Source organism: Ursus americanus, chromosome 7 (genome assembly GCF_024610735.1).
Source record: "Ursus americanus isolate L20-20 chromosome 7, mUrsAme1.1.p, whole genome shotgun sequence".
In the NCBI taxonomy this organism is placed as follows: Eukaryota; Metazoa; Chordata; class Mammalia; order Carnivora; family Ursidae; genus Ursus; species Ursus americanus.
The window spans coordinates 8,583,846-8,605,887 of record NC_142133.1 but is presented as its reverse complement, the minus strand read 5'-3'; the positions used below and the strand labels follow the sequence as shown (position 1 = coordinate 8,605,887).

General features: G+C 37.5%; 1 long non-coding RNA gene and 1 pseudogene across 1 annotated transcript in view; one reads left to right on the top strand and one right to left on the bottom strand.

Moving 5' to 3' along the window:
- Window positions 1-5,647: 5,647 nt before the first annotated feature.
- The window catches only part of LOC123776010 (uncharacterized), a 90,094-nt gene continuing 73,699 nt past the window's right edge, over window positions 5,648-22,042 (bottom strand). Inside the window, exons 5-6 of the long non-coding RNA XR_015725116.1 lie at window positions 21,670-21,733; window positions 5,648-5,791 (exon numbers count right to left, since the gene is read on the bottom strand). This is a non-coding gene — a long non-coding RNA (uncharacterized LOC123776010). The remainder of the gene's footprint in view (window positions 5,792-21,669; window positions 21,734-22,042) is intronic.
- LOC123775997 (small ribosomal subunit protein eS12 pseudogene) lies at window positions 15,231-15,660 on the top strand (annotated as a pseudogene).

The window sequence follows — 22,042 nt, the reverse complement described above, 5'->3', positions numbered from 1 at the left end:
CATATACATATATATATATATATATATATATATATATACACACATACATACACACACACACACACACATACATATATATATAATGGAACATTTTATATATATATATGAAATATATATATATAATAGAATATTTTTCAGCCATAAAAAAGAATGAAATCTTGTCATTTGCAACCACATGGAGGAGACTGAGGGTGTAATGCTAAGCGAAATATGTCAATTAGAGGAACACAGATATCATATGATTTCACTCATATGTGGAATTGAAGAAACAAAACAAAGAAAAAAGAAACAAATGAAAAAACAGACTCTTAAATATGAAGAACAAACCGATAGTTATCAGAGGGGAGGTGGGTGGAGGGATGAGTGAAACAGGTGAAGGAGATTAAAAATACACTTATCTTGATTAGCACTGAGTACTACAGAATCATTGAATCACTATATTATACACCTGAAACTAGTATAACACTGTAGGTAAGTACACTCAAATTAAAAAATTTTTAAATGATTAAAAAATGTTTGGTAGAATTCACTAAAGTAGTGGTTCTGTGGTTTTCTTTGTTGGGAGGTTTTTGATTATTGATTCAATTTCCCTACTTGCTATAAGTCTGTTTAGAGTTTCTATTCCTTCTTCAGTCAGCTTTGGCAATTTGTGGGTTTCTAGGTATTTTTCTAATTTGTTGGCATAAAACTGTATGTAATATTTTCTTTTCATCTTTTTAAATTCTATAGGGTCAATAGTAATGTCCTCACACTGCTGATTTTAGTCATGTCTTCTTTCTTTTTTTTCTTAGTTTAGCTAAAGGTTTGCCAATTTTTTTGATCTTTTCAAAGAACTTACTTTTGGTTTTGTTGATTACCTTGGTTGTTTTTCTAGTATCTGTTTCATTTATCTCCATAGTAAACTTTATTATTTTGTTCCTTCTATTGGCATAGGGTTTAATTTGTTCTTCTTTTCCAATTCTTTAAGACCTGCCTTTTGCAACGAGACTTCATTGTCCCTTCATTAAGAGCGGGGCTCTATTTCCTCTTATCTGAATGGCGGTGTCCCCATGACCCATTTTGACCAAGAAAATGTGGTATAAGTTATGCTGGGTACCTTCAAAGGCAAGGCCTTAAGCTATTTGCAGCCTGCATCTCCTTCTTGAAATCTAGCCTCCGTGCTGTGAGGAAGTCCAAGTAGCCTTATGGAGAAGCCCACATGGAGAACTAATGAACCCACTGAGCTTCCAGCAGCCAACTAGCACCCACACTACAGTGAGGCCATTTTGAACCTTCCGGCCATCCCAGAGCCTCAGCAGATGCCATGTGAAATAGTATTGCTTGACCAAATCACAGAATTGTGAGAAATAATAAATGTTTATTTTTAGCCACAAAGCTTAGGGATGGCTTATTACATGATCATGGATAACCGAAATAGTAACCCCAGTCCTTCTCCTCCTACTACTCACCAGGGTCCCCTGAGCCATAAGGTTCAGGGAAGGGGATTGGGAGGGGAGGGAAGATGGCTTCAAGTACTCCACATGAGTTCTTCACATGTACTCAAGGTGATTGAACACTTCTGAATATGAGAAATGCTTTTGGATTCCCTGTGAAATTCATCATGTCTGAAAACTGCAAAGGCAGCAGAGCTAGGCAGTCTTGAGTTCAAAAGCTACGTCTGCTGTTTGGTGATGACCTTCAGCAAAACATTTCCAGTCTCTGAAACCTGGTAGGAATAGGGGTTGAATGGGCCAAGCATACTAGTCCCTCAAAGAATGTTCAATGCTGCTCTTGCTACGGTTTCTCCACCTCCTTCTATACCCCGCCTACAACATAACAGGAGTGCCGCAAGACAGATGAAAGTGGGTATGTTAAATTTTCAGATGATTTCATCTTATTTACTAGTCCTAAACCTAGGAAACTGAAGGAGGGACAAAGTGCCTCAATAACCTGGGGAAAATTTTTGTAAGATATTTGGAAATAGAGGAGACCTGTTGGAACATCATGGAATCAGCTAGATGAATCATGAAATATAAATTTAAGATTCTAGTTTTTTATCTTGAAAGTGATGAAACTGCAAATTATTTTTCAAGATTAAAAAAATCAAAGACTAACTGCACTGGAATTATAATGTTTTTTAAAAATTGGGGCGCCTGGGTGGCACAGCGGTTAAGCGTCTGCTTCGGCTCAGGGCGTGATCCTGGCGTTATGGGATCAAGCCCCACATCAGGCTCCTCCGTTGTGAGCCTGCTTCTTCCTCTCCCACTCCCCCTGCTTGTGTTCCCGCTCTCACTGGCTGTCTCTATCTCTGTCAAATAAATAAATAAATAAATAAAATCTTAAAAAAAAATGTTTTTTAAAAATTCAAAGAAAAAACAGTCTGTAAACTGTGACATGGAGGATTACATTATATAACCTCCTGCCCTCACCACACTTGACCAACACCCCATATATATATATATATATATATATATATATATATATGCTTGTATGCATGTATGCCTTGTGCACACATGTACATATGCACAATGTATACGTGTGTGGATCTTTATGTGTGTCTTCATGCATGTGTGCATTATGGATGTATATTTTACACTGCCCTAGGCCCAAAGTTCTGGTTAGTCATAGAAGTTCAAGAGTGAGAAAAGTTAACCCTGCCCTATCTCTGCCATGCACTCAGTATACAACCTTTACAGCAGATGTCTTTGGGGTGCCAGCACAGCTCACACAGTGTACTATTCGGTCCCATCTCTCATCCCCACATGCAGCCAAGTTTCTATTATGTGACGCCCCTGCCTAACACAACAGCCAATTCAGCTAAATGGGACAACTGACCCACAGTGGACCAATCAGATTCTTTCTTCCAGGAACCTGGATTAGGGATTGAAGAGAGCCGGCTGGTTTCTTTATATGACTGGAATTAGAATGCAGATGTGAGCATTCTCTGAGCAACAGAGAACCAGGGCCAAGAACACCAAGCAGATACCAAGAAGTGCAGCAAAGAGAGAATTCCTGAGTTCTCCATGGCTTTCTATAGCCTCGTTTCCAGACCAGGGATTCCATGGAATATCCCTGAATCCTTATAATAAATTCTATTTATTTGTCTGTTTGAAGTAACTGAGATTAGTTGCTGCTTCTAGCCAAAATTCCTTACAAGTCACTTACCTTCATTATGTTTCCATTTCTTCACTAACAAAATAAGGACATTTGACCAGATACGTTCCTAGCTCTATTTTACATTAATGGCACCTTCCTGGAGCCTGCCTCCAGGATGAGGATAGGATTTTGCTTCCTTTGGCAGAGAGGTGGGAAAAGACTATTGCAATATTTTACTGTGTAAGTCAGCTCTCTGGAAGTTACACAAAAAGTAAAAGCTCACTTCCTCCAGAGCATGCCACCTAGACAGAGTTCATCTCTATATATACTAGATAAATGCTATGTTCACTAAGAGAAAGAGAAATAAAAATGTCTGAGCAGACAGGAATCTTTGCAAACAGAATCTGGATAGAATATTCCTTCCCAGATGAGAATTCGGGGTATGACCCCATAAACATAAAAACTTTCTCGTCTCCATATCCTTTATATACTTTAAATTATGAAGTCCTATAAATTATATAATACATACTTGAATTATATACTTATATTGTTAAGTATGATTTTATGATCATAAATCTTGTCTTTCTAATTAGATTAAATATTCTCCCAGAGTAGAGGTCAAAATGTATATTTCATGTTGTGAATCCCTATTGAGCCTAGCCCCCAGGTAGTTATTCTTGAAAAACATGCAATTAAATTGCATTCACCAGCCAAATAAAGCATTGCTTAAAGATGCTCTTACCTCATCGAGGTTCTTAAGATAAATGTATGCCATTTCCTGGCTGAAGGGACAATTGATTGAATAAATGAATGATGCCAACAAATATTCATTGAGCTCATGCTTAGTATCAGAAAAAGTCCACCCACTCACTCCACCCCAAGCACCCACAGCTCAGCTCTGCAAACAGAGAACAAGGAAATGGAGGCAAGCTGTTCTTCCATTCTTACTGACAGAGGTTTATCGAATGTGTCCCAGAAGAATAGTTTGCACCCAGTAGATGCTGTGTAATCCAGGTCACTAGAGAAACAGATGTGATCAAATGTGCAAGCATATATTAGGGGAAATGTCCATGTAAGAGAAAATAGGAAAGAAGCTGAAAAGTGTTGGGAGAGCCATGAGACCATGATGCCAGTTTGACTCTGAGTGGAGGAAAGCAGGAGGAAAGGCAGGAGGAAAAGTCTGCTGGATTGCCATGGAGTATGAGGAAGGTTGGACAAAGCCAGAGGAATTCTATAGCTCCCAGGAACAGACCTGCCTTGATATCGTGCCCAGCTCAGTCACTGCCTGAGAGCAGCCCATGGGAGGCATGGTCTTGGTGCAAATCCAATGAATTTCAATGTAGAGCAGCTGAGGTCCCTGATTGATTACCCCCCACCCCACAACTGCCGTCTGATTCACAGCATCAGAATGCTCATATTTTTGCTGCATTGAATTGATGATTTTACCTGAAAGAGCCACATCCTCTTCTTTTCTTACCATGTCCATTCTCACCATGATAGAAGAGACTACAGATCTCAGGAGGAAAGCAATCCTAGTCATTCAATTTTACAGTCTGGAAATCCCCATTAAGAAGTCCATTAGGAAGCCTTCAGGATCCATGCTTTTTCCAATCTCAGAAAGTTCAGATCACCTGACAAACACTCATTTCCACACTATAGCCCAAGATTTTTCTCCAAAAAATATAGGGTATAATAGAAGTATATGTATTTGTGAGAGAGAGACAGACAACTGGCCTATTGAGAATTTGCTCTAGCTAAGCTTTGACTGTGACTATTTCAGTACTTACCCTCTTTTGATTAAGATGAAAAAGCAGAGATAACGCAGCCAAATTCACTTAATATCAAGTCATTAATATAAAATCTATTTCGTGGATTTTTTTCCTTCAGACTCCAAGCAATTTGGCAAAATTACAATACAACTAGCCAAACACTCACTGACATCAAAACACCCTCAAGATTAGTGCAAAGTAAAAAAAAAAAAACAAAAAAAAAAACAAACCATTGCTTTCTGGGACTAAAAATTACTTGCTATCAACCAAAGCAAACAAAATTTAATTATTTTAATAGATTAAAACTTGACATTTTGTTCTTTTCTTGGTGTGTTGGTTACACACAACAGAACTGTTTGAGCAGACCAGAATAACAATATCATTTCTATAGAATTAAAGGGATAAGAACTTGCCCCTGCTTCCATGGTGTCATTTTCTTCTACTTTTATTTTTAGAAAACTATATTTACATTACTCTGGAAGAAAGAATCTAATTTAAAAATGACATTTTTCTAATAGTTCTTAGTAGACTAAGCCACACTTGCAAGGGGCTTAGAAATAATAAGTTTAATAATATTTGTAAAAGACCTATCTTTGACTGGAAAACTAGACCCATTTTGTGTTCATATCTTATATTCCTACATAGCCATGGCAAGAAAAAGAAATTTTGTTCAAGAAAAAGTTATTTGGCTATTTTCCTTAGACCTGCATGCTCAAGTCTAATATGGTCCAACTCAAAGGACTACAAGAAGCCAAAGGTAAATTTGTATATATAGCTTAATTAGCTTTAAAAATTACCTTTTGTTCAGAATGCTCACTGAGAACAGGGAAAACCTCTTCCCAATTGTATAATTGCTCTCCTTTAGCATTTTCTTCTTGAATATTCTTTCATTCAGCTATTCCTTCCAACATTTGCCAATTGCCATGTGCCCATCATTCTGATAGGGTCTGTAGAGGAAATAAAATATAGGAAACACACCTTTACTCTCACAAAATGATCAATTTAGTTGGAGAAATAACACATGTACATACATCCCTGCAACACGTGACGATTATAATCAGTGAAATGGAGGTTTAAGGCTAAGAAAGAGACATTTTAGCCTCAATGCTTGGATGGCATTTGGGATAGAGGTTGTGAAAGGATGTGTCTGAGATGAAAGAAGACCAAGAATATGCCTGAAAATGAGAAAACTATGAGACAGAGAGGAAAGAAAATAGAAAGCATGACTGGTTCTGTTAAAAGCAAGGACCATTTAGGGGAGTAGAGAGATACAAACTGGAAAGGTAGAAGGGGCCAGACTGGAGGATTTTTAATACCAGCCAAAGAAGTCACTAAATACCGGCTGGGAAGGTAACAAGGAATCACTAAAAGCTCTAACAGAGAAGTGACATAAAAATTTTTAGGAAGGTGTTAATCTGGTGGTGATGCACAGATTCCTATAAGAGGCAAAAACAAGAAACTAGAAACCAGAAGGGTATCACAAGAATCAGAGCATGAAGCAAGGGGAGCAAGTTAGGATCATGGCAGTGGGAATGGAAAAGTGGGGTTCAAAAGAAGAGCCACTAAAGAAGAATTGACAGGATGTGCTCAAGCAAATGGATGAAGATGGCAAGAGAGATGAACTTGAAGATGACCCCATTCTAAGCCTGGGTGATGGAAAATGACTCTGCAACCAACAAATTTAAAATATTAAAGACAGAGAAATGCTGGTATGGATAGAAGGAATGTAGAGGGAAAGTAAAAACACTAAGTTTAACCTTAATCACATGGAGTTTATAGTGTGAATAGTATGTCCATAGTCACTTGGTGGGAATATGGGACTATAGTTCAGGGTACAAGTTTTGGGCCTGTGATTGTAACTTAGGAGTGAGGGGGAGGGTCATTTCACAGGCTCCTATGGAAGTAGACAATATAGTCAAGAGAGGAGAGGAGTGTGTAGGGGAGTAAGACAAGTACAGAAAAGAGAGTTCAAGATAGAACTTTGGGAAGTGTCTCCCCTTGAAGGTGTACCTTCCTCTCATATGTTTGGGGAAGGGAGTATGTGCAGTGTGGTTGGCCCTCCATTATCATATCCTCCCCTCAGTACTACATTGGAGTGCTCACGCAGCTCTTCATCACTTAGACCTTCCTCAATAATTACACCTGAATGTGGTGGTGATGGTGCAGAGATGTCACATGTCTCCTTTCTGGGGTATCCTTTATTTATCCATAAAACCACTGTGGGGCATGCTGAAAGCTTTATTAAAGTTTTGGGAATACTTACAGGAAATGATAATGAAGGAAAAAAGAAAACTTAAGTCTTTATGCTAAATAGATTATTACATCCCAGAATCCTAGAGGAAAGGAAAAATTTTACCCCTTTCACAGGGTACATTGACTTCCTAGTCTTATTTTCATGACTTGAAACCTACCCCTTCTATTTCTCTCCTTAAACAAAAGCGCATTTTACTTTTCTTTTTCTTCAGAGAATTCAGTAGGCCCAGAATAGAGGTGTGAGATTCTCTACCACTGGATTATATCCTTGTTCCATAATGTCACACAATCCAGGGATCACAGGAAGATACTAGGACATTTACCAGAATGTGAGCTAGTCAATTTAGGATGACAACAAAGGTGGCTTCAGGAGAACAGTCCATAGAGGGCTTTCCCACTCCAAGTTCAGTCCCTGTTCAAGTATCTTCCCGGTGGGAGCTGAGGATAGCTCTCTAAATTGTCCTACAGATAACATGAAAGCACAACCTCACATGGCTTTTTCAAGGACAAACAATAATTCTCAGAGACAATGTAGTCTAAATACACATTAAGGAAGAGAAACATTTTCCTAAAGGTAATACAACCTGCAAAAATTTCCCCAGTTTATCACTGAAATAGCTTTTTACATTGCTAAGCAAAACAACTTTTGCCCATTTTTACTCTCCTACTCTAGGACATGCCTAAGGCCCACCTGTGAAAAACTTGGCTTTCTAACAATAGAACCATTTATCTGCCCCAAAGACCTTGCAGGAACTCTGAAATTATATTTGTCTTATAAGGAATGTGAGAAAAGCAGCCAGCTACAGTGGCAGAGGCATAATAGTCAGAAATGTAAAAGAGTAAGGAAACTAGAATTACAATTTAGGCCAAGGGAAAAAGATTTAGGGAGAAGTAGGCCATAGTTTCAGGAGCTCCAAAGAAATCAACATAGAAGAAAATGACAAAGAGTCACTGCCAACCTAGATGTCATTGATAAACATCTATAAAGGAGTTTCAAGAGAATGTTATGGGGGGTGGAGTAGAAACCACAGGAGTTTTCTCTTCAGGAAAGGATATCCATGTAAAGAAGGGAAAAGAGGACATGACAGCTTAAGACAGAAGGAGATTGAGGGTGAAGTTTTATTTAGGTGAGGAATACCTGGAAATGGTTATATGCAAATAGGAGAGATTGAAGACAGCCTTGTCTCTAGTTGATGAAGCAAGGTGAGATGGAAAATGGGAAAGACAGGAGATAGAAAGCTGAAGCTATGGTGACAAGAGTTGACTGATTTTATTTTGAGAAAAAAAGTAGACAAAAATATAGAAAGATACAGAAACAAACAGTCAAATAATTAAAAAAAAAAAAACAGTACTGAAGTAGAGAGGAGGGCACTGAGAAAGATTTCCTCTCTCAGTTGAACAAAAAGCCAAACCACCTGTTGGAACTGATGAACTGAAGTTGGAGCTGAAGTTGGCTCAGAAGTTTGAAAGTTGTGGTAGAGAGCTAATGGTTCCTATATGGAACTTGAGAGGAAGCAACAAAAAGAGTAGAAGAAAAAACCACCAGATTTCCTTTCCAGATAATTTAGACCAAACTTCACAATGAGTACAATTAGAAAAGCTAAAAAAATATAAAAAGCTACTACTTGATGGTGATAAAAAGCAGTAAAAATTACCCTGGTAGCCTCAGGAGATAATCCAGAGAGGTAAGTTTGATATTTGAATTCTTTTCCCCTTGAGGGTGTTTGCTAGTTCCTGGAGAGGCATCTGAGCAGTGTTTTTGGCAGCCTCATGGGGTTAGAAGGATAAAAGTAGGATCCCAGAGCCCATGAAGATTAGGAGGGAGAAGGATCCCTAATGAATTTGCTGTGCTGTAAGTTGACTCTCCACAGGACCATAACCTGGGAAAACTAGAAGCAAACTAAGACCAGCAAAAATTACAACCCAGCCTCAAACCATCTCAATTCCTAAAAGTGCATAATGTGATCCTGGATCGCTAGATCTTCCTAGGAAACTGCTGGAACCAAGTATAGATCTTTTGTGGGGGAAAAAAATGTTATTGTAGCCCTCAAAATTTTTCCACAAACAAGTATTCAAATATTGTGTCTAGCACACAATTAAAATAACCAGACATACCAAGTATCAATTGATAATTAATGGTTAAACAAAATGTTTACTATTTGGGGATATTATTTAGCCTCAAAAAGGAAGGAAATTCTAACACATGCTATAACATGGATGAAACTTGAGAACATTATAGTAAGTAAAATAAACCAATCACAAAAAGACAAATACTATGTATATGATTCTACTTACATGAGGTACCTAGAGTAGTCAAATTCATAGAGACATGGCAGTTGCCAGGAGCTGACAGGACTGGGGAAATAAAGAGTTGTTGCTTAATGGGTATAGAATTGCAGTTTTGGGGCACCTGGGTGGCTCAGTCATTAAGCATCTACCCTCAGCTCAGGGAGTGATCCCAGGTCCCTGGGATCGAGCCCCGCATCGGGCTCCCCACTCAGCGGAAGACTGCTTCTTCCTCTCCCACTCCCCCTCCTTGTGTTCCCTCTCTTTTTTTTTTTTTTTTAAGATTTTATTTATTTATTCGACAGAGATAGAGACAGCCAGCGAGAGAGGGAACACAAGCAGGGGGAGTGGGAGAGGAAGAAGCAGGCTCATACCAGAAGAGCCTGATGTGGGGCTCGACCCCAGATCGCGGGGATCACGCCCTGAGCCGAAGGCAGACGCTTAACCGCTATGCCACCCAGGCGCCCCTATGTTCCCTCTCTTGCTGGCTGTCTCTCTCTCTACGTCAAGTAAAATAAAATAAAATCTTAAAAAAAAAAAAGAATTGCAGTTTTGTAAGATGTAAAGAGTTCTGGAGATGGATGGTGGTGATAATTGCACGATATGAATGTACTTAATACCACTGACTGTACACTTAAAAATGGTTAAGATAGTAAATTTTTTGTTAGTGTATTTTACTACAATAAGAAATTTAGAAAAATGAAGAAATAAATAAATCAAAAATGAGGGAGAAATTAAGACATTCTCAGATAATCAAAAGCTATGAGACTTCATTGCTGCCTAGACCTGTCCTGTAAGAAATGCTAAAGGGTGTCCTTCTGGTTGAATTGAAAAGAAACTAGACAGTTACTTGAAGCTGTAAGAAGAAATAAAGACCTCTAGTGAAGGTAAATACATGGATAATTATAAAGTCTAGTATTATTATAATTATGGTATGTAACTCCACTTTTTTAAAACATGGTTTAAAGGACAAGTTCATAAAAAACATTATTGACCATATAACATGTAAAGATGTAATCTGTGACATCTAATAACAGAAAGAGGGAAGGGAGCTACATGCAAGTTTTGTGTGCTATTGAATATAAACTGTTATATTCAACTCAAATTAGAGTGTTATAACCTTAGGATGTTAAATGTAATCCCTATGGTAACCACAAAGAAAACAGCTATAGAATATACACATAAGGAAATGAGAAGGGAACTCACTAAAAAAAATCAACTAAACACAAAAGAAGGCAGTAACAGAGGAAGTGAGGGACAAAAAAGTATAAGGCATACAGAAAACAAACAGCAAAATGACAAAACTAAATGAATCCCTCTTTATCAGTAATTACTTTAAATGTAAATGGAATAAATTCTCCAATCAAAAGATAAAAATTGGCAGAGTAGATTTTTAAAAAAATGATTCAATTATATACTATTTATAAAAGACTCACTTTAGATCCAAAGATACAAATAGGTTGAAAGTAAAAACACTAAAAAAGATATTCCATGCAAATAGTAACCAAAAGAGAACTGGGGTAGCTATACTAATAACAGACAAAATGGATTTTAAATCCAAAAGGTTACAAGAAACAAAGAAAGACACTATATATTAGTAAAATTTTTAATACAGCAAGAGAATATAACAATTGTAAACATTTACATACCCAAGAGACTTTCAAAATATATGAAGCAAAAATTGACAGAATTTAAGGAAGAAATAGACAGCTTTACAATAATAGTTGGAGACCTGAATGCCCTACTTTAAATAGACAGAAGATAAGTAAGCATATAGAGGACTTGGACAACACAATAAACCAACTAGACCTAACAATAAACATAACACAATAAACCATCTAGACCTAACAGACATACAAAATATTTCATGCAACAACAGCAGAATACATATTCTTCTCAAGAACGCATAAAACATTCTCTAGGATAGACCATATGTTAGGCTACAAAACAAGTCTCAGTAGATTTAAAAAGATAGATATCATACAAAAGTATCTTCTCCAGCCACAAAGGGATGAAGATAGAAATCAGTAACAGAAGCAAAATGAAAACTCATAAATATGTGGAAACTAAACATTCTTAAACAACCAGTGGGTGAAAGAAGCAATCACAAGGGAAATTAGAAAATATTTAGAGACAAATGGAAATGAAAATACAAAACTTATGGGATGCAGCAAAAAGAGTGCTCAGAAGGAAATATATAGCAGTAAATGCCTATACTTAAAAAAAAAAAGAAAGAGAGAGAGAGATTTCAAATCAATGGCTTAAATCTACACTTTCAGGAACTAGAAAAAGAAGAGAAAAGAACCCTGAGCTAATAGAGAAAAGGAAATAATAAGAATTAGAGCAGAGATAAACAAAATACAGGACTAAAAAGCAAAAGAATCAAGGAAACCTAAAGTTGGTTCTTTGGAAAGTTCAACAAAACTGACAAACTTTAGTTAAACTAAGAAAAAAAAGACTAGACTCAAATAACTAAAATCACAAATGAAAGAGGGGACATAACAACAGACTTTACAAAAATAAAAAAGATAATAAGAAAATACTACGAACAACTCTACGCCAACAAATGGATAGCCTACATGGGAAGGACAAATTCTTAGAAACACACAACTACCAAAACTAAGAAGAAACTGAAAATCTTAATAGACCTGTAACAAATAAGAAGATTGAATTAGAAACCAAAAACCTTCCCACAAAGAAAAGCTCACGACCAAATATTTAAAGGACAATTAGCATCAGTCCTTCTTAGACTCTTCCAAAAAATTAGAGGAGGGAACATTTTACTAACGCATTCTATGAAGCCAGTGTTACGAAAGCATGACAAAGATACTACGAAAAAAGGAAATTATAGACTAATATTCCTAATTAAAATCTGCAACAAAATATTAGCCAACTGAATCCAGCATTGTAGTAAAAGCATTATACACCATAAACAAATAGAATTTATTCCAGAATTCAAGTATGATTCAACATATGAAAATCAATCAAAGTAACACCACATTAATAGAATGAAGGGGAAAAAACTACGTGATCATCCCGATCAATATAGAAAGAGCATTTGGCAAAATTCAACACCCTTTCACGATAAAAACACACAATACACTAATAGAAGGGAACTTCCTCGATATGATAAAGGCCATATAGGAAAACCCCACAACACATCAGACCCAATGGTGGAAGAGTGAAAGCATTTCCCCTAAGATCAGGAACAAAACAAGGATGCTCACTTTCATCACTATTATTCAATATCATACTGCAAGCCCTAGCCAGAATAATTAGGCAAGACAAAGAAATAAAAGATATTCAAATTAGAAAAGGAGAAGTAAAATTATCTTTGTTCTAAAATGACATGATCTTAGATGTAGAAAATGCTAAAGACTCAGAAAACTTTTACAGCTAAGAAACAAATTCAGCAAAATTGCAGGATACATCATCAACACTCAAAAATCAGTTTTATTTCTTTACGCTGGTAATAAATAATTATAACAGAAATTTTAAAAAACAATTCCATTTATTATAGCACTAAAAGGAGTAAGACACTTAAGAATTATTTTAATCAAGGAGTTGAAAGACTTGCACATTGAAAACAATGAAACATAGCTGAAAGAAAGTAAAAGAGACCTAAATAAAAGGAAAGACATTTCTTGTCCATGAATTACAAGACGTAATACTGTAAGGATGACACTACCTAAAGTGCAATTCAATCTCTATCATAACCCCAATGGTATTTTTTTGCAGAAATGGCAAAGCTGATTCTAAACCCATATGGAGTTTCAAGAGCTCTGAATAGCCAAAACAACCCTGAAAGAGAACAAAGTTGGGAGATTCACACTTCCTAATGTCAGAATGTACTGCAAATCTATGATAATCAAAACAGTGTGGTTGGTACTGGCATAAGGACAGACATAGACCAATAGAATAGATTGAAAATACAGAAATAAAACCTCTTATTTTGGTCCTTGATATTCAACAGGGACCATTCAAGTGGGAGAAAAATGCAGCTTTTCCAACAAATGGTGTCAGGAAGACTGAATATCCACATGCAAAAGAATCAGCTGGAACCTTCCTTTAGACATTATACAAAAATTAATTCAAAATGGATAAAAGACCTAAATTTAAGAGCTAAAACCATTAAACTCTTAAAAATAAACTAGGAATAAATCTTCCTTGGATTTGGCAATGGTTTCTTAAGTATGACACCAAAAGCACAGGCAGGGATGCCTGGCTGGCTCAGTCAGTAGAGCATGTGACTCTTGATCTCAGCGTCATGAGTTCAAGCCCCACCTTGGGTGTGGAGCCTGCTTAAAAACAAAAAAACAGAAGTGCAGGCAACAAAAGAAAAAAAATAGATAAATTGAACATCATAAAAATTAAAAACTTTTGTGCATCAAAGAACACTATTAATAATGAAAGACAATCAATGGAATGGTAATAAATATTTGCAAAGTATATATGTGATCGGGGCTTAATATCCAGAATATATAAATAACTCTTACAACTCAAAAACAAAAAAACAATCAACCCATTTTTAAAATGGACATAAAAGGGGCACCTGCGTGGCTCAGTCAGGTAACCATCCAACTCTTGATTTTGGCTCGGGTTATGATTTCAGGGTCATCAGATGGAGCCCTGAGTCAGGCTCTGCGCCCAGCATGGAGTCTGCTTGTCCCTCTCCCTCTGCTCCTCCCCTACCCCCTCCTCCCCTTGCTTGCACTCTCTCTCTCTCTCTCAAATAAATAAATAAAATCTTTAAAAGAATAATAAAAAGAGCAAAAAAGGTACACAAATGACCAATGAACACATGAAAAGATGTTCAATATCATTAGTCATTAGAGAAACACAAATCAAAACCACAATGAGATACCACTTCACACCTACCAGACTGGCTATAATAAAAAATAAACAACAAAACCAGAAAATAACAAGTGTTGGCAAAGATGTGGAAGGACTGTAACCCTTGTACATTACTGGTGGGAATATAAAATGGTACAGCAGCTCTGGAAGACAGTTTGGTGATTCCTCGAAAAGTTAAATGTAGAATTACCGTATGACCTACCATATAATTCCACTCCTATATATATCCCAAAGAATTGAAAAAAGGGACCTCAGGTACTTGTTCATTAATGTTCATAGCGGCATTATTGATATTAGCCAAAAAGTGGAAAAAACCAGTGTTCTTCAACAAATGAATGGAGGTTTTATATTCAGGGTTCTCTAGAGAAACAATAGGGGGTGACAGATGACAAATAGATAGACGGATATAAAGATACACAAATATAAAGGGATTTATTATAAGGTATTGGCTCACATGATTATAGAGGCTGAGAAGTCCCATGGTCTACTATCTGCAAAGCTAATGACCCAGGAAAGCTGGTGGTATAGTTCAAAGACCTAACAGCTGGAGAGCCAATGGTACAGACTCCATTCCAAGTCTGAAAGCCTGAGAACCAGGAGTGCTAAAGGAAGGAGACCGATATCCCAGCTTAATCAGTTAAGCAGAGAGCAAATTCAACTTTCCATTGGCCTTTTGTTCTATTTTGGCTCTCAACAGATTGGATGATGTTCACCTACACTGGGGAGGGCCATCGCTTTACTCAGCCCATGAATTTAAATGTTAATCTCCTCAAGAAAGAACCTCACAGACACACCTAGATACCTGGGCATCTATGGTGCAGTCAAATTGACACATATATTACAATAAATAAACAAAATATGATATATACACGCAATGGATGTTATTCAGCCACAAAAAGAAATGAAGTTCTGTTCTTTCCCTGCTGCTGTGGAGTCATGTGGAGGTGGAGGTCCAGGTGCACCAAGATTCAGCTCCACCCATAACCCACTGCCATGGCCAAGGAAAGCATTACTACTGGAGGTACAATGGATTTTTAATACTGCTTTACAAAAGGTGCTGAAGAACACTCTCATCCATGATGGCCTAGCACATGGAATTTGAAAAGCTGCCAAAGCCTTAGACAATCACCAAGCCCATCTTTGTGTGCTTCCATCCGGCTGTGATGAGCCTATGTATGCCAGGTTGGTGGAGGCCCTTTGTGCTGAACACCAAATCAACCTAATTAAGGTTGATAACAGCAAGAAACTAGGGCAATGGGTAGGCCTCTGTAAAACTGACAAAGACAGAAAACCCCACAAAGTGGTTGGTTACAGTTGTGTGGTGGTTAAGGTCTATGGCAAAGAGTCTCAGGCCAAGGATGTCATCAAGGAATACTTTCAGTACAAGAAATTAATAAATAAAAAACTTGGTTTTTGTTCCTAAAAAAAAAAAAGTTGCATAACATAAGTGAAACTTGAAAATATTAAGCTAAGTGAAATAAGCCAGACACAAAAGGACAAATACTATATGATTCTACTTATATGAAATACCTAGATTAGACAAATTCATAGAAAATAGATCAGAGGTTGTATATGCTGGGCAGAATTGGAATGGGGAGTTACTGCTTAATGGGTACAGAGTTTCTGTTTGGGGTGATGAAAAAAAATTGGAACAAGATAGTGGTAATGGTGTATATGTAATTAATGTACTGAATCAGTACACTTAAAAATAAAAAAATGTACAAAAAACATGGCAAATTTTATGTTATATATATTTTAGTCCAATAAAATATTGGTTTAATATAGTTGACTACATTCACAGTAAAGAAAAACCATATGAATGCTTCAACAGATGTAGAAAAATCTTTTGATAAAATCAAAACCCATTCGTGAAAAATACTTTTAGAAACCTAGACATAGAAGAGAACTTCCTTAATCTGATAAAGGGTATTGTGCCAGTTATCAATTTATTGCCTCTTAGCTCCAAAATCACCCTTCAGTACCTGCTCTGTGATGGACTGAATTCTCGAAGCACTTCTCCTTCACAGCAAGTACGTGGAACTTTGCTGAAAGAGGGTGCTGGAGTGACACTGCAAGAGAAAGATGGTTCTCTTCCTGACTCCAAAGTACAGTGTATTGCTTTTTCTTGCTCCTGCCGCACACTCAGAGGTATAAGTGCACGGGCACATTTGGGGGTGCTCTGCTCCAGTTGTGTGCTCAGAGCATGTAGTCCTTAGGAATCTTGCAGCCTCAGCCCAGGTCCAGTAATGGCCTTCCCATGGCCTTTCCAAGATACTGACCTCATAAACACAGTGGAAACCTAACTCTTTCTACACCACTCTTGAATGGCCTCAGTCCTAAAGGGTTGTTTCTGTTTGTCTCTCAACTACTGCCCTGTGCTAGCCTAAGCAACGCAGAAAACTTCTCCACCAACCAAAGTATTGCAACCACATGATTTACAATGAGGGCTGCACTGCAGCCTTGGGAAGGGATCTCCATTTCCAAGTTTGTACTTCCTTGGATACTCTCCTTCATCTCTTAGTGTCCTTTAACATTATCTCTACATCTTCATAGTTACCCTCCTATCATGATTTCATAATTCTTTGTATTGAACTTACTCTGTTTAAATTACTGTGTTGGTTTCTCATTGGGACTCACTGGTTGCAGAATGATACAAGTACTTACAAAATATAAGTAAACATCATACTTAATAGTTAATGCTGAAAGTTTTCTCTTTGAGATCAAGAACAAGACCAGAATGCATGCTATCACCACTTCTGTGCCACACTGTAGTAGCCACTGTAATATGACAAGAAAAAAAGGGCATATGGATTTGAATGGAAAAAAGGAAATTTTCATTATTCACAGATTATAATGACAATATACATTTTAAAAGTCCAAAATGATCCAGTCAATTATTAGAATATATGTAATTATCAAGATTACTGGATGCAAAGTCAACATACAAAAGTCTACAATATTTATATCATTTATATAATGATACAATTATATGTATAATTATATTATTAATATAATTGTATTTCTAATATAATTATAAATAGAATAAGAAAAAGAAACTTTAAAAATACCATTAGCAAAAATATAAAAATACTAAACACTTAGCAATAAGTGTAACAAAAGATGTACAAAAACTGTAAGACATTAATGTGAAAAATTGAAGAGATCTTAAAAAATGGGTAGATATACAAGTTTATGAAATCATAGACTCAATATTGTGAAGATGTCAATTCTTCCCCCAAACTGATGTATAGATTCAAGACAATTATAATTGAAATTCTTACAAGTTTTTTGTTGTTGTTTGTATAGGAAACTGACCACCTTATTTTTAATATTTACATGGAAATGAAAAGTTGATAAAGAGCCAAGACACTTTTGAAGAAGAAAAGAAAGGAAGGAAGACTTGCTCTATCAAATACCCAGATTTATTAAAAAGGTTAAATAATTAAAATAGCATGGCACTGGCATAAACATAGAGATGAATGGAACAGAATAGAGTCCCAAACCAGACTCATGCACACACAAACATGACAAGTTTGTCACTGCAGAGAATGGGTGAACCATAGTATTTTAAATACATTGTGCTGAGAAAACTAAATATCCATGTGATAAAAAAAAGAAACTTGGTGGGGCGCCTGGGTGGCACAGCGGTTAGGCGTCTGCCTTCAGCTCAGGGCGTGATCCTGGCGTTCTGGGATTGAGCCCCACATCAGGCTCTTCCGCTGTGAGCCTGCTTCTTCCTCTCCCACTCCCCCTGCCTGTGTTCCCTCTCTCGCTGGCTGTCTCTATCTGTCAAATAAATAAATAAAATCTTTAAAAAAAAAAAAAAAAAGAAACTTGGTTTCCATCTCCATATAAAAACCAATTTCAGATAAATTACAGATTTAAATGTGAAGCAAACAATAATAAAAAAATAATATTTCGTAATAATAAAGAAATTCTATAAAAACATAGGAAAATATCTTCATGACGTTAAGATAGGCGAACATCTCACACAGCTATAAAAATACTAACCAAAGGAAAAGATTAATAAACAGGGCTACATTAAAATAAGAACTTCTGTGTATCAAAAGATGCTGTTCAACTGGTTTGTACCCAAACGGACTCCTCCAAACCCATAAACAAAAGATAGACAACTCAATGGACAAATGAGAAAAGAAATAAGAATAAGCACTTAATGAAAGAAAATATCCACAGTACCAAAACATAGGAAATGGGGCTCTACTTCATTAATAATTTGAGAAATGAAAATTAAAACTATAATTAGATACCATTATACTGACAGCACCAAATGTAAGTATGGATATGGAACACTGGAACCCTCATTCACTGCGGGGGATGGGGGATATGTGTAAATTCCAATAACAAAATTGGGAGCTAGTCAGTTTTGTCTCTCATATTCCCTATTTCAGAATTCACTCCTCGATGGAATTCCTAACAAAAATACCTGCACATGGGCACCAAAAGTCACGCACAGGAATGTCCACAGTAGCACTGTTCAAAGTAACCCCAAACTGGAAACAACCCAAGTATCCAACAATTGCAGAAGGGATAAAGAAATTATGTACGCAGGGTGAGGCACAATGAGTGAAGGGAATCATAAGGTACAAACTTCCAGTTATAAAATAAGTAAGTTGGGGCACCTGGTGGTTCTGTCAGTTAAGCATCTGACTCTTGATTTTGGCTTAGGTCATGATCTCAGGGTCATTAGATCGAGCCCTGCATCTGGCTCTATGCTCAGCAGGTAGTCTGCGTGGTATTCCCTCTCACTCTCCCTCTGTCCCTCCTCTCGCCCCCCCTTTCCCACACGCTCTCTCTCTCTCTCTCTAAAATAAAGAAATAAATCTTTAAAAAAAAAATAAAATAAGTCATGGGGATGTAATGTACAGCATGCTAAGTGTAATACTGTATTGCACATTTGAAAGTTGTCAAGAGAGCGAGTCTTAAAAGTCCTCATCAGAAGGAAAAAAAAAGAAAGAAAATTTTTGTAGTGTGTATGGTGGTGAATGTTAACTAGACTGGTTGTGGTAATCCTTCCACAATGTATTCAAATATCAAATCATTATGTCGAATATCTGAAACTAATACAATGTTATATGTCAATTAGTCAATTATACCTTAATTAAAAAAATAAAATCATGGTATATTTATATAATGAAATAACATACAACATTGAAATAATATACATTGAAAATGTATGTACTATAGCTTCATGCAGTGACATGAATTTCATAAACATAATAAGTCAAAGAAGCCAAACACACAATATATATACTCTATAATTCCATCTATATGAAGTTCAGAAAATGAGCAAAACTAAATTATAGTGTTTAATAGTACGGGTTTAAGTGGTAAAAGTGTAAAGAAAGGCCAGGAAATTATTACTATGACCTTTCGGATAGTGCTTACTGTAGAAAAACACAAAGTACTAGTGGTTAGGAGAGGGTGTGATGAGGACTTCAGGAGTGTTGAAACATTCTAGCTTTTGACCCAGGTGGTGATCACTTGGAGGTTAACTCTGAGAAGTTATTGAGCTGTATATTTTTTTGTAAATGTCTGTAATATTTCATGTTTTAAAGGGTTAAAAGGGGGGCGCCTGGATGGCTCAGTCCGTTGAGCGTCCGACGCTTGGTTTTGGCTCAGGTCCTGATCTCAGGTCTTGGGATGGAGCCCTGCATCCAGCTCCACACTCAGCAGGGAGTCTGCTTCAGGATTCTCTCTCCCTCTGCCCCATTCTTGCATGTGTTTGCTCTCTCTCAAATAAATAAATAAATAAATAAATAAATAAATAAATAAATCTTTAAAAAAACCTTTTTTTTTTAAGGGTCGAAAGAACAGATGACTGCCTGGCAGGACTGAGGACCCAGTAGACAAAGCACATTTTAGTAAGTCTTAAATGTAGTGACTTCTACTGCAGTGTGTAGAAGCCTGGGAGTGAGAGATGTGGAGAAGGAGGATGGCAATGACCCAGGATGGGGACTGTTTTGTCAGGACTCTGGAAGGCTAGTAGGGAGGGGTGAGGAGGGGAAATCACACATCCTTGAAATTGCAGTCCCTGAAGCAGACATTCAGGCAGACAAAAACTCAATTAGACAAATGCCTTAGGAGAACAGAAGGCCAAAAGACCAAAGATCACAGTGAGGGAGAAGAGTAAGTTCATATACGTGAAAGCCTGGAAGAAGTAAAGGGTATTAGACACAGAAGGAGAGCTCTAGCGAACACTGCAGTAAAATGTAGTGTATTGATACCGTGTACAAAGAAACAAGGATCTTTTAGGCTACCATTCATTCATTCATTCATTCATTCATTCATTCATTCAAGTATTTACTGAGTCTCAGGAACTATTCTAGGTGCCATAGAGAATACAAGAAGTTATAAGACAGTTCTCTTTAGTTTTAACTAAGATAAGACACACCCTCATGAACATTTAAGTTATAGTTCAAGATTTCACTGCTGGAGGGATAAAGTCCCAACTCACCCCCACACATCGCATACAAGCTCTACCCCAGTTTGGCCCCTTGCCAGTGGCATCTCCCCATGGGTGTCTGCTCTTCCCCAAAGCAGCTTATTTTCACTGATCCTGTGACCATATGCAGGCATAGTTCTATGCACTGTATTCATTCTCACAACGACTTTAAGAGGTCGGTACAATTATTATCCACACTGTCCAGGTGAGGTAACAAGCCCAGAGAGGTGAAGTAACTTATTCATGTTCACAAAAGCTTTTAAGTACTGGGTCCAGGATTCCAGGTCTGGCTCTAGGGCATGTGCTCTCCACAAGTACAACTGGGCCACAGCCATCTTTCTCTGGCCCCGGAAAAGTCAAAACCCTTTCATGTCTCTGTAGCTTTGGATTTTCTCCCTGTTGTCTTCCCCACAAACCCAGGAAGACGGCTGCCACCTCTGTGCAGCCTTCCATGGCCACTTCCTCAGCGTCAACCTCTACCTTCCTCCTCTATGGCCTCATCTATCATGGGCCTCTCCTAACTCCTAACATGTCCCTACATGTCCTCAAGGGCAGGAATCTTGATTTGTTTGTCGATAGGTCTTCTCCAGAATCTGTCACACATGACATCATAGGCAATGCTGAATTGGATCCAACGAAAAATATAAATCCTAAATATGCGGAGTCAATACTGAGGGTCATAAAAGTTGTAAGAAAGAGAGGCCCCTGTAGTCTGAGGTAGCCCAGGGAAGTCTTCTGGAAGGAGTAGCCCCTGGCTAGACTATAAGGGATGAGCAAAACCTGTACCACTGAAGATGATCAAGAGGGTGCCCAGGGTGGGAGAGAGCGTGTGCACAGGCCTAGAGACTCCAATGCACAGGGCGTCTTCAGATGTTGGTCTTTAAACCAAACTTTCCAGAGCACAGGCTGCAGGCAAAACAATCAAGGATCACGAGGCAAGAATATCAAACTCCCAATACAAATACCTACCCCAGGAACTTAAGTTCTTCTTCAGTAAATCCAGAAAACCAGAATAATTCTGAGTATAAGAGACCTGGAGAAAAAAAAAAAGATTAATCAGATTGAGAATTTTTAAATACTTTTCATTGGATAATGTGGTACACAATTAACTGCAGGGTTGGAACTGCTCCTAATCTGGCACTATTTTAAATAAATCAGTATCAGTATGTAGAGATTTCACTGCATTTTCTTTGCATCCAGGCCGTGGGAGTTGTTGCCATCAATCAGGGCCTGGCCTGACATCTAAATGGTGCCCATGTGACACCCATCATGCCAACAGCAAGCTCCTCCCCAAGCTTCTCATAGTTGTGGTACAAACGGTCCAGCCGTGTGCAGGCTCCTG